This window comes from Schistocerca cancellata, chromosome 4 (genome assembly GCF_023864275.1).
Source record: "Schistocerca cancellata isolate TAMUIC-IGC-003103 chromosome 4, iqSchCanc2.1, whole genome shotgun sequence".
NCBI classification, from domain to species: domain Eukaryota; kingdom Metazoa; phylum Arthropoda; class Insecta; order Orthoptera; family Acrididae; genus Schistocerca; species Schistocerca cancellata.
This window is the reverse complement of record NC_064629.1, coordinates 601,246,260-601,260,882: the sequence shown is the minus strand read 5'-3', so window position 1 is coordinate 601,260,882 and position 14,623 is coordinate 601,246,260. Positions and strand designations below refer to the sequence as shown.

Sequence of the window (14,623 nt, the reverse complement as noted above, 5' to 3'; positions counted from 1 at the left end):
ATAGCTCTTTCTTTACAGTGTAATTTGATAAGAATGTCATACAAGGATAGGACCCATCCTTGGGTTAGTATTCACTACAACCAAAAACTATGACAACAATCACATCCCTGCAACATGTTAATTAGAAAATGTTATGACCATTCCTCTTGAATTTGCAGTGTTCACTTTAATCCACTACGCAACTGCATATTAATAAAGAAATAATAAGCAACCAGGTGTGTATAAGAAATTTAATTCCGTGACCAATTTGAGGCACTTTGTGTCCTTCTTGAGAAGGTTAAGCCTGTTGCATTTTTGTGTGTCTCAATAATAAAGTGCATACATCACAATGCCATGGTCCTAATACCATAACAAACATAGCATAAATACTGATTATTGATAATAAAAACTACTTAGGTTGCAGACCATTATAAGTGGTCAAATAATCATGAACTCTTGATATGGTCCTAAGACTGTGGCATTATATTGTATGCATTTCATTATAGACACTTGCAAATAATGCGACAGGCATTATCTTCTGAAGAAGGGTAATAAGTGCTCAAAACCAGTCAAGAAAATAAATTTCCTATTTGCAACTGGTTGCTTATTATTTCATTACAGTCAGTCACAGTTGCTGAAGATGGACAAAATACTCAGCTGCATGTTATACAGTGCCAGTTGATCAGAGGAGGCAAGTGAGGCTGGGCCTCCTCTCTTTTCTGTGGTAGAAGAGGTAGTACTAGCAGCAATAATTATTTGTACACTGAACCTTAATGTACTTTTGTCAGTGATCACGAAAGACGTTAGAGCAAGTCAAAGTGCGAAACCTTAATTGTAACCTAAGCGACACGGAGCCGTGAAGCATATGACGAGGAGGCCAGGCACTTGCCAAACTGCCTGTAAATGCTTGGTTGCTGTGGTAACCCCATGTCTTTCGTGTGCACAGTATAACAGCTGTCTCGCTTTGTGTTTCTGTGGCATGGGAAGCCAGTGGTTGTGGTGCCGTATCTCTATGTTTTTCTTAACATTAGTTGCCCCATGTGCAGTAGTTGAACCATGTGTGGTGGACATAAATGAAATGCAATCAGGTACTACAAGTACTGATGTAACAGTTTATGTAAAGACATAATTACCTCCTTGTAGGAGCTATCATTTTGAAGGAGATGTGAAACTGAATGAGGAAATTTTGAAGAGAGGATGACCAATATTGGTGCACATCTTCTGCGTAAGCAGGAGTTACCTTTCAGACATCATGATGAGACAGAAAATTCCCTGAATCCCCAAAAGTTCAGACCCATTTTTAAATTTGTGCTAAACATAAATGAAGATTTAAAAACATGCTGGAAGAAAATGAGGTAATTGCAGGGATTTTTGAAAACTACACAGAACAAACTGATGGAATGTATAAATGAGGAGATTTGTGTTCATGTAGATTCAAGTATTGACAGAACTTCACTTTATGCCTGCATTGTGGGCAAAACTACACACCTTTCATACAAATCACTATCCTCTATTGTTGTGAGACTAGTGGACTCAAATGGTGATACTCGAGAATATTTTCTTGGTCTTCATGATCTTGGTGAAACCAGAACTGCTGCTGCTTCATCAACTGTGCTGAGTAACATGTTTCAGAATTATGATATAAAGAACATATGATGGTGCTTCTGTTCTGGCTACAGAATTAAATGGCATGTAAGCTGAGGTCATTGAAATTGTCCCACAAGCTCTTTTTATGCACTGTTTTGTACAGTGTTTGGATTTAGTTTTGCAGGAGAGCTGTTACTGTATAAAACCAGTAAGGAATTTTCCTCCACACTTCAGTATATTCCTGCTTTCTTCCACTGGTCTTCCAAATTCACAGCAGTTCTCAATGGTATTGCTGGTAAATGTATTTCTTCAAACAGTGAAATGAGATGGAACAGTAATGCTAGAATTATATCTGCCATTCACAAAAACCATCTGGGACTCATTGAGGTTTTAAATGAAATAACTGACAATCCTAACTTCAATGCAATGACTACAAGAATAGCCTGTGGTTTCAAAATTAGCCTCCTAGAGTCTGACTTCATTTCCTTCTCTCTGTTTTTCAAAGCATATTCTTAAAGACTGAACTGCTTTTCAACACTCTTCAGAAAAAAACAACAACAGTGAAGCACATTTTTGGAACAATATTGTCCCAGAATGCATAGCTTACAAGAAAAACTCAGTAAATGAAGATAAATTGACTGATTTTTTAAATCCCATGAAACATTTGACTAATTCGCAAGCTGTAGCTTCTGAGACTAGAGCTGAAATGACAGATGAATACATTGGCAATCCACTGATGTCAAAATACAAATAAGTGTACTTTGAGATTTTTTATAATATTGTAACACTACTGGATACAAGATTTTCATATTGTAAGAAACTGTTCTTCATTAAATTACTTTATACTACTCAGTTCACCAGTTATGGTCATCATTTTCCTGTATATGGTGTGGAGTCAATATTAAATGACATAATCTTTTGGGGAAACGCATCTACTAGCAAAAATTGTTTTATATGCCAAAAGAGAAATGTAAGAGCAATAGAAAATGCTGCATCAAGAAGGTCATGTGCGCCCTTATTCAAGAAACTACATATCCTTCCACTACCATTTCTGTACATTTTACAAGTAATCATATTTGTAAGGAAAATCTTAGAAAATAGCAACAATCTTGTGTCAACCAACCAGAGTATCCACCTGTATAACACAAGGAGAAAGCAGGACATACATGTTCAACATGCACACACAACACTGAAACAGAATGGACCACTGCAAACAGGAAACAGACTATACAATAAGCTACCTACCAACATTAAAACAATAAAAGACACTTCAAAATTTAAAACTGCTGTCCATAAATATTTATTGCAAAAATGTTATTATAGTATAGATGAATATCTCAAAACATAAAAATTTATTGCCAAGGTTTAATATAATGTATGGAAGCTGAACCTTCAGTTGTGATAATTAAGCCTAAATCAATGTAAATATTCCTGTATGATTTAAAAACATGTACTGTAAATCACAATGACTTGTCCAATCTCATATTGTATACCTTGTACAACAAATGATCAAAAGGACCAATAAAAACATAATGTAATGTAAAAATATCTGATACATCCTTCAGTTGCTTGCAGTTGCGCATAGAACTGGAGACTGTGCTTTCTTCCCAGCATAAATAAACATTACACTCTGTCAGTTTGAGAAACATTATCAAAAGAATGATTAAGAATGAAATGGACCAAATTCCCAAACTATTTTCTCTAATTGCTACTACTTCTGCAACAAGTGCTGCAGTGGAAAGGAGTTTTTCTTGGCTAAAATGCATAAAAACTTATTTAAGGACACTATGGCCCAGAATCACCTATTAGCCCTTACCTCAAATTAAAACCAGTATTGAGAATAGTTGAAAGCCGGGATATATGGAATGACAATATCATGACAAGATTCACGAACAAGAAGAATCATCAAGTTAACTTGCTCTACAACAAAAAACAGTCAAACTCCTGCTCTACCAGTTCGTTCATAAATAACAGTGATTGTCACTATTATTAGCAGTGGTGGTGATGGTGGTGGTGGTGGTGGTGGTGGTGGTGGTAGTGGTAGTAATAGTACTAGTAGTAGCAGTAGTAGTAGCAACAGTAATTATAATTTTTCTACTAGTAATGGTGGTGGTGGTCATTGGGAATGCTAGATGTGCTTACATTAAAAGGGAAGGAAATTGGATTTTCCAATATGTTTCCTGGCCACCCCAGAATTTAGGTCCATGATCCACCACTGTTGTTCCCGTAATTATTTCAGCTTGTTAACTGTGACCTGATTTTCATATCACTCAGTTACACTGCCATGAATGGTTTTTGTTTGGGTAACAACAGAAACAGCAAAGTCCTGTACCTATTATAATAACATATTTTCCTCCAGGTCATTTTCAGGATTACAGACATTCAATTGCCACACATTTTAACCATTTCTGACTTCACAGATTTTAAAATCTCATCTGTTTGTGTCATTCCCTAGTTTATTTCTCTCTTATCCTGTGGTGTGTTCCTTGACAGGTGACTCTGAATAACAAAGCTGACCTGACCCTGCTGAAACCAATTATTATGTCTCCCTAACACCAAACAAAGCAACCTTGGTTTCCAAACATCACAATCTCTGTCAAGTTTTCTATGTTTCTGTCAATCTTCCACTTCATTGGAAGTGCACATTTTCTCCAACCTAATTTTGTCTGTAATCTGCCTAATTCAGTATTTCCCAAGAGTCAAGTCCAATTCTAACAAATTTTCTTCCTCATTTCATTTGAGCCTAATTAGGAACATGGGGCTTGTTTTGACTCTTTACAAGGATCTTCCATTTCTTCTTAGCCCAGAAAGCTGCCATTTTCTGGCTGTGAGCAAGCTTCCTCTCCTCTGTCCACTTTAGTCTGCTGGCTCCCATGCTCTTATTGCTGGTAATGGACACTAGGAATAGAGTGATCTGCTTCAGCTATATATTTATGTTTGTAGTTCATGTTTCAGTTTCATTTGCCTTGCATCTGTCAAGTGGCTTAATGCAACAAATGCGACTCAAGGAATTCTTTATCATCAGATTGGCTCTGCATAAAATGATTCCAAATCTTAAAAACCATAGATTGCTACTCACCATATAGAGAATGTGTTGAATGACATTAATAAGAATAATATTGTTTGATTTCCAAATCTTAGTCAGATGGTGTATTTTACTTCATTTAATCTCCTTGCAAAAGCAATAAGGATTAGAACACCTCTCTGACATGCTGTATGACTCATATATTATGTTTTCTGAAAATGTAATATAATTGGGTAGACAAAACAACCTACTGACCAAGCTGTAGCAGGAGAAAAGAGACATAAATGTTCAACAAATATGCAAGCTTTTGAGAACAGTGGCTCCTTCCTCTGGCAGAATGGTTAAAGGGGGAGGACAAGGGATGAAAGAGAAGGGCTGGCAAATAGGGAGAGTTCAGAAAAAAGCTCAGGATCCAAGATCAGTGAAGACTTAACAGATGGGTTGAGAAGGAAAGACTGATTGTTGGGGATGGTAGTAGACAAGATTTGAAAACCTGAGAGCCTAAAGGTGGAAGGTAGGGTAATAAGCAAGACAGCGATAACTGACCAAACACTGTGCAAGAGTTAATAAGAATAGAAAGCTAAGTGCATTGTCTGTGGTAGAGGTGGGGGTGGGGAAAAATAAACAGGTCAGAAAATAAAAGGCAACCTAAAAGGGACTAACAAAGGAATTGCTTCTGAGAATAAATGCTGATACCAAGAACATTAGAGAAAATAATTAACATAAATAAAGGCCAGGTGGGTGATGAGAATAATAAGACATGTTGTAACACCAGTTCCCATCTATGGTGTTCTGAGAAAATGGTGTCTGTGGGAAGAATCCAGATGGCACGTGTGGTGAAACAGGCACTGACGTCACAACTGTCATGCTGTAAAGCATGCTCTGCAAGAGAATATTGTGTATTGCAAGCATGCTACCCTTTGTCCATTCCCATTCATCCTAACTAATGACTTAGTGGTAGTCCTACCACTGTAGATAGCCAAACAGTGTTTACATAACTGCTGATACACAAGATGTGTCAGTTCACAGGTGGCTTTCCCTTTGATAGTGCATGTTTTGTGAGTTACAGGGCTGGTATAGATGGTGATAGATGGGTGCAAAGGGAAAACTTGCAGTGGGGACTGTTTGAGGCATAGGAGAGATGGGATAGGGAAGTGGGTGTATGAGGAACATAAGCTCTGGTCTGTGTGTTCAGTGATTGAGATGGGGGGAGGGGGGCGGTGCAACAAGAAGCTCTTCTATGTTGGTGGGCAAAATGATGTCAGACAGAATGGATCTCATTTCAGGACAAGTTTTTAGGAAGGTATAGCCATGTTGAAGTAGCTGATTAAAATAAATACATTCAAGATCAGGATAATACTGAGTGATGAGAAGTGTACTCGTATGTTGTATTCTTAAGTTATTTTTTGGATGGATCAGCAGTACCAAGATTGGCTGCGATGGCCCAGAAAATCTGCTTTTGAGCTAGACTGTTGGGGAACTCATGTCCTGTGAAGACTGGTGTGAGAATGGTGGTGTAATGGTGTAAAGAGTCTGCATCTGAACAAATACCAAAGTTGCGTTTGGGGGTTTGTTTGACATAGAAAAGATGGCAACTGTCAAAACGTAACTACTGATGTTTGTTAGTAGGTTTTAAGTGAATGGGATTCAGAATAAGACCAATGATCCCACATCCTTCTTTACCAACATCCTCCATGTTCATGGTATTTCTGGTGCTGAACATTACTTCACACAATGCTTGCCTGTTTCCAAACCGATGACGTCCTTTGTGCTCACCTTAATCAACTTTATACTTACCAACATCAACCTTACTTTTGGAGAGCAGACATACAAAGAGTTCAGGGACACAGCCATGGGAACCAGGATGGCTCCTTCCTATGTCAATGTTTTCATGCGTCACTTGGAGGAAGCCTTTCTGGGATCCATAAGGCTTTAGCCCCTGGTTTGGTTTAGATACATTGGTGACATCTTTGCCATATGGACTCATGGTGATGTTGACCTGTTAAAATTTTTGAAATCTCTTAGCATTTTGACAGTTCTCATTCTTTCCATGTTAAACGATCCCTCCCGTACAGCCTTGGTATTTGTCCAGCTGCAGACTACATACAGGAGTACATCACCTTTCTAATGTCAGCTTTCACTGGACATAATTACCCAACCAACCTAGTTCAAATGCACCTCTCATCACTCAGTATTATCCTGATCTTGAATATATTAATCAGCTACTCTGACAAGGTTATGACTTCTTAAAAGCATGCCCTGAAATGAGATCCATTCTGTCTGAGAGTTTGCCCAACACACTTCTAATAGCTTTTTGTTACCCCCCACCCCCACTCTCCAATCTCCGAATACACTGGCCAGAGCCTATGTTCCCAGAATGATATTTTCACTCTGCAGTGGAGTGTGCATTGATATGAAACTTTCCTGGCAGATTAAAACTGTGTGCAGGACCGAGACTCAAACTTCGGACCTTTGCCTTTCACGGGCAAGTGCTCTACCATCTGAGCTACCCAAGCATGACTCCCGCCCCATCCTCACAGCTTTACTTCCGCCAGTACCTTGTCTCCTACCTTCCAAACTTTACAGAAGCTCTCCTGCAAACCTAGTAGGGCTAGCACTCCTGAAAGAAAGGATATTGCGGAGACATGGCTTAGCCACAGCCTGGGGGATGTTTCCAGAATGAGATTTTCGCTCTGCAGTGGAGTGTGTGCTGATATGAAAATTTCCTGGCAGATTAAAACTGTGTGTAGGACTGAGACTCAAACTCGGGGCCTATGCCTATCGCGAGCAAGTGCTCTACCATCTGAGCTACCCAAGCATGACTCATGCAACAGTCTCAAGTTCGAGTCTCGGTCTGGCACACAGTTTTAATCTGCCAGGTAAGTTTCAGAGCCTATGCTACTTCTGCACCCACTTCCCTAGTCCATGGCTCTTATCCCTCTGACTGCTCCTGCTGCAAGACTTGCACACCTACCACATATGCCAGCCCAGTAACTCACAAAAGATAAACTATCCAAGGGAAAGCTACCTGTTAAATGACACATGTCATATATCAACAGTTATGTGAACACTGTTTGGCGTTCTGCATTGGTGTGGCTATCACCAAGTTATCAGTTAGGATGAACAGGCATGGAAAAAGGTTGCATATTGCCAACACACAATACCCTGTTGCAGAGCATGCTCTACATCATGACAGTTTGATTATTTTCATTGATACACTACTTTTTCTGTAATGCACATCTCATTTACACCCAATAATGTCACTTTCCTCTAAAGTCTCCTGTACCAACAGTGATACTTGTATACTCGACTCTTAATGTGATTTTCTATGACGTTAATCACGACATCTGACCAACAGATGTGTGAGATGCCTGCATGACTATTGGTTTAAATCAAAATCTTAAGAATCTTTTTTATTTTATTTTTTTACTGAACTTATAGTAATACTGAGTGAAACTTCCCTTTTTTTCTTCAGCATAATGTGCCAAGTATGTATTGTATCACACAGATTTCTGTTATGATGGGTGTAAATTTTAATCGAGTAACATGCTGATACGCTATATTCTTTAGCATCTACCAAACCTACTAGAAATCCATGGTATAAATTCACTTCATTATCTAACAATTCACACATTAAGAAAGATCTGGTCAAACACAAAGCATACTTATAAACTTTATCTTTTGCAGCTTTTGCTCCAAAGACTTCAGATCACAAATGCGACCAGTTCACAACTGGTAATACAAAAATGTATCTCAGACTAATCCTACACTCTCCCTTTACCATACCCTGCCTCCCTAGATCCTTCACTCACACAGGTTAATTCCATTCTCTTCCTGCTACATCATACAGCTGTTAACTTTCAATACCTTCTATAAACTTTTCATCCAAATACAATTTTGTTTTGCCCATTGTCACCAACTCTTCTATCCTCCGACAAGTATATGAACACATTCCACCAATTCAACACTTGCAAAGTCTTTAAATTCTTTCCCAATGCAATTTCAACCACAAAAAATTCTCAGACCATGTAACCTGTCCAAACATTTGTCCTTACAATCATATCCAACCTACCATTGATCCTCCCCCTACAGCAGGGATCTCCTGTTCTCTAAACTAGCCACAGTTTCTGAAGTACTACACCCCTTCCCAACTCTAATATCTCTCAGAACAGCAAATCTTACTCATAAAACCTATTCCCATATCTCATTCCATTTGACTGATAACTACTATATTCACACAATGACTCTGCTTCTTGTCTACCATTCACAATTCATATTAACATAATACTTTATCTACCACCATGAATCTCATGATCTATTTATCATATTTGAAAAGATATCAACACAAATGGTCTTTTCCACAGTTATTATCATTAGTTGTGCCAGTTGATATACATCATATCAAGCAAGTAAAAGAAGTTCTCTAAGAAATCAGTGTACAGCTGGAAGAAACCTATTTCTGTTCCAAGAAACCTATTTCTGTTCCTCTATTTTTACAAACAGTGAACTAACTACAGGAGTCAGATTCCTGAAACTAGGAAAACTAGCTGAAATCAGAATACTGTATTTTTATAGCTTGTAATATACATGGACAGAATGGCTACAAGGATTCTTCTCCAACTTCCTCAACAAATGTCAGGCACCACAAGAAATTGAATTGCCAAAAACTTTTATTACAGTTTAATACCAAAAAATTAGAGCATCTCTTCTTACTGTATTGCACAAAACTTCTATATTTGCTGAAATACAGCATCATATGCTACATAATAAATGGTAGGAATGTAAAAGTTAGTGTCAGTCAGGGAAGTCAAAGTTGTGGTGAACACATTTTATTATTAATGACATTAATACAAATAGGCTGGCAGAGAGAACTGGACAAAAATCTGCCACTAACTATATACAATATTGTGAGTCTAGAAGGGCAAATGGTGATACTAATCTAAGCAACAACTTCAAAATAATTCTCTTGTTGTATTTTATGTCAAACTTTCTGTCAGTGACAAGGCAAACAAATTATGTAATCTATAATTTACTTTCCCAGGGCTTTTCACTAGTATGATAGTCACACAACCGGCACAAAGACAACATGCCAGAAACATAATAATGCAAAAACAGTGTTCTGCTAATGATTTTGAAACAAAGCCTGCACCTGGAAAATTGATAACAACTTCTACAACTGACTCTAAAGAACATACTTTACTTTTTCACACTTTGGTAACTATTACCCATATGCAAATGAAAAACAGGTCAAGTATTACCACTTAAAATCTTACTGACACATCATCAGCTGAATGTCACATTGTGTGGCAAAAGCCAAAGAGTAACTCACACCTCAAATACTTTAACATTGTTTAGAATTATTCTCCCACCTATACAAAATAGAGATTCTGCAAAAGTGAAGTAGGTAAACATGTTTAAAATCTAATTTAATTGTGGAAACCAGAAAATAATTAAAGGTACACCATAACAGTGATTGTGCTAAAACAGTGTATATTTTGCCATGAAAATAGAGAAAATACAAATAAATGTAGTAGAAAAGTTCTGGTAGAATGTAAATACTTTAGGATTAAAGGAGACCTGTCACTAGAAACCAGAAGTGTTGGGTTGTTATTTTGTGGCAGATGGGCTGGTTGTGGCAAGGGTACTGCTGGGTGTGATGTGTAGAGAGGGGGTGGGAGGCAGGCAGAGGGACTGATGGTTGGTGGCTAGCATTTAAGAGGGAGGCCAGTTTTCTGGCTAGGAATGTGTGTGTGGGAGGGGGGGGGGGAGGGTGAAGGGGGAGGGGGGGCAAATGACAGATATGGTTGTAGTGGCCAGTAGGAAGCAGCACATAATGAAGGCAATGTGGGGACACGAACTGGGAGGGGGTGACAGGGTGAGGAAAGACAAAATTGTTGGGTGAAGGGTTCAGAGACTGTGGCTTACCTCAGAGTAAGGCCAGAATGATTATGAGAGCAGAAGATGAGTTGCAAGAATAACTCCAATCTGTGCATTTCAGAGAAGCTGGTGGTGGGGAGAAGGATGCAGGTGCTTTGGGTTGTGAAGCAAGCATTGAAACTGAGCATGTTGTGCTTAGCCAAATGTTGTGCCACCAGATGGTCAACCTTGTTCTTGAGAACAGTTTGGCAGTGGTCATTGATCCTGATGGACAGCTGGTTGGTAGTCAGACGAACATAAAAGGCTCTGCAGTGTTTGAAGCAAAGTTGGTATATGATATGGCTGCTTTCAGATGTGACTTGGCCTCTAATGGTGTAAGATAAAAGTGTAACTTGAGTAGAGGATCAGGTGCTGGGTGGTTTGATCGGATAGTTCTTGCACACTGGTCTGCCACAGGGATATGATGCCTGTGGTATGGGGTTGGGAGTGGAAGTGGCATGGGGATGGACTTGTATGTTGTGTAGATTGGGTGGGTAATGGACCACTGCTTTGGGAGGGATGGGAAGGATCTAGGATAGGATTCCCTCATTTGTTTTCTAGGAGTCGCTCATTTGCTGTCCAAACTGTGGAATTCCCCCTCCCCCCTCACCCCACCCTAAAATATGACCACAAAAATCTCCTTCTATGGATTCCACCCCTCATTTGACAATGACCTTTAACTTTTCAGAATCCATCAGTCCTTAGCTCTCATGAACCTGATACTGGAAAAACACCTCTCCATGGCACAGGCTTCCCTGAAACACCTCTGCTCCCCCCACAAGATACTGTTACTGTGCAATCCTCATTACACACACAATGCCTCCTAAATGGAAACCCTTGCACTGCAGGGGCTTGAGGAGCATTCCAGACACTACTTCCATAAATTGTCCAACCTGCTGACATCCTACTCCTGCCTTGGGGCACTATTGTCTAACATGCTGACATCCTGCTCCTACACTGGGGCACTATTACGCATCAACACCCATTCTTCCCACAGTGAACCTCCTTGTCAACCCCACATAGCACCCAGACACTTCCTAGCAGACCTCTTCAATTTACCACATCCTACAAAGCTCCCTTCCAACACCCCACAAAACCCAGAACCTAAGCAAACCAAAAACCCTGTTATTAACCTCTCCACTAAATACTCAGTCCCACAGAATTCTGAGACCTATCCAGAGTCCTAATTCCTCAGCCCCATCTGCAAATTTAACCATACTGGACTTGTCAAAGAGCTACTCTCCTTCTACCGATCCATACAGTGGAAACACTTCTTCCTCAACAATCCCTCCAACCAAAACCCACCTGATCCCACACTGAACCTTGCATCTCCCAGTTCATGACACCATGCAACTGTGACCCTCTCTCCCACGTAGCTACTCTGTAGTCACCTTTCACAAATTACTTACCTCCAACTTGGCCACACCATCCTTCCGCTGGTCCCTTCATAAGAACACTAAGCTTTTGTCAGAAGGAAATACAGCCATACAAAACCTGAAAATGAATCCAGACCTAATCATCCTCCTTGCAGAAAAGGGCTCCCCCACTGTTGTGATGAGCCACAGTGACTATCTGACTGAAGTCCTCTCGCAAATGCCTGTCCAACTCCACCTACAAGCTCTGCCAGAGTGGTCCCATTCCAGAAATCCAACATAACCTCCAATCCTTACTGACATCTATATAAACTTCCCAGAATCTCTCACCTGACTCCATCTGCATCTTCACCCCAACAACACCCAAAACAAACACTTCCACATGCTTCCCAAAATCCACAATCCCAACAATCTTGGATGCCCCATTATAGCTGACTATTGTGTTCCTATTGAAAGAATTTCTGCTCTTGTTGACCAACACATCCAAACAATTTCCCAAAACCTAACATCCAACATCAAAGGCACTAACCAATTCCTTAACTGACTTTCCACCACCTCAAACCTTCACCATCCAGATCCCTATTAATCACTGTTTATGCATCTACTATATACATCAACATTCCTCATGCCAGTGACCTTACTGGTATCAAACACTACCTGTCCCAATGACCTTCAGACTCCAAACCCACAACCTCATTCCTTATACATCTTACCAACTATATCCTGACCCACAACTACTTTTCCTTTGAATGGAAGGTTTACAAACAAAACTACAGCACAGGCAAGGGCATCCACAAAACACCCTCCTATGTCAACCCACTTATGGGCCATCTAGAGGAAACTTTCCTAACCTGCCAAAAGTCTGAATCCCTACTCTGGTTCAGGTTCACTTGTGATATCTTCATAACCTGGACTCAGGGCCAAGAAACACTATCCACAGTCTTTCACAACCTCAACACCTTTTCTCCCACCTGCTTCATCTGGTCCTCCTGTACACAATGCACCACCTTCCCGGATGTTGACTTCGGCTCCACCCACACCTTTATCCACATTAAAACCACAAATCACCAACAGTACCAGCATTTCGACAGCTGCCATTCCTTCCACACCAAAAGATCCCTCCCACAGAGCCTAGCAACCTGTGGAAAATGTATTTGTAATGACAGGAACTCCCACACCCAGTATGCTGAAGGTCTCACAAAGGCCTTCACAGACAATGATACCCCCCAAACCTAGCCCACAAACAGATTTCCACTGCCACACCCCCAATCTTCCCACCACCCCCAAGAATCAGCTACAAAGGAACACCCATTTTGTCGCCCAATATCACCCTGGACTGGAACAAATGAATCATATCCTTTGCAATGGCTATTGATTATCTCTCATTCTGCCCTGAAATAAGGGTCATCCTATGGAAGATCCTTCCCTCTTCTCCTAAAGTGATGTTCCAGCACCCACCCAACCCTTCGCCACAGGCATCATATCCTTGTGGTAGACCAAGGCACAAGACCTGCCCAATCTACCCACCCAGCACCTCCTCCTCCTGTCCTGTTACAGGATTATACTATATCATCAGAGGCAGGGCCACCCGAGGAGGCAGCCATGTTGTATCCTGCTGCAAACACTGCACAGCTTGTTATGTTGGTACGAGTTCCAGCCAGCTGTTCCCCATGATGAATTGTCACAACTAAACTATTGTCAAGAACAAAATTGACCACCTGGTGGCACAACATGCTCAGTTTCAATGGCTGCTTCGCAACCCGAGGTATCTGCATCCTCCCATCCACCACAAGCTTCTCAGAACTATGCAGATGGGATTTATCCTTATTACACATCCTCTGCTCAAGAATTGTCCTGGCCTCAATCTCAGTTAATCCACAGCCCCATACACTCAACCCAACAGTTTCCCCTTCCTCTGTCCCATCATCCCCTCCCGGCTCATATCCCCATGTCACCTTCAGTGTGTGCCAGTTCCCACTGGCTGCTACAACCACACATGCCACCCCTCACTCCTAGCCAGCAAACTGGCATCCCTCTGAGCAACTAGCCACCCATCTGCAGTCCCTCTCCCTGCCTCAAACTTCCCTCTCCCTTTAAGCACTCAACCCAGCATTACCCTCACCATATCCAGCCCATCTGCTGCAGAATAGCATTACCACAGTCAGTCTAGTTGGCACCATGTAGAGCATAGGCATGTGTGTGTGTGTGTGTGTGTGTGTGTGTGTGTGTGTGTGTGTGTGTCTCTGTGTGTACTTTAGCTCATCAAAGGATAACTCCAAAAACTATCAAGTTTTACCTTTGTGTGTGCCTATTGACAACTGAATGCTTTTCAGTGAGTGATCTCTTTTAATCCTAAGGTAATAACTTACAAATAGATGTTTAGTACAGAAAATAATTTTTGTGGATGTACCAGGAGGAAATAAGTTGTTTACAATTTGTACAGCTTTATAAAAATATCACAGCAAGCTGAGAAGATGATGCTTAAACATGTAAGAACTATAGGGAACATTCCTTAGCTCATTGATACTTCTTCACTATCACCAGTACACAAGCTACACAGGTCTTCCTTTGTTAAAAAAAACTGTGACTAATCTAAGTTTTAACATATCTCAAAGTAATTATCCATCAATAATTAAAGCCATGTCACTTAATAAAAAGGTAAAATTATGCCTACATAAACATACACACTCCTAGTTTTTCATGTAAAACAGGACAGGACTACACATTGAGAAACTGTGTGTGG

At 40.3% G+C, this 14,623-nt stretch overlaps 1 protein-coding gene across 1 annotated transcript in view; it reads right to left on the bottom strand.

The window, feature by feature from the left end:
• Nucleotides 1-14,623, bottom strand: part of LOC126183816 (intermembrane lipid transfer protein VPS13A-like) — a 681,615-nt gene that overhangs the window by 85,896 nt on the left and 581,096 nt on the right. The gene's annotated exons all lie outside the window — the stretch shown is intronic.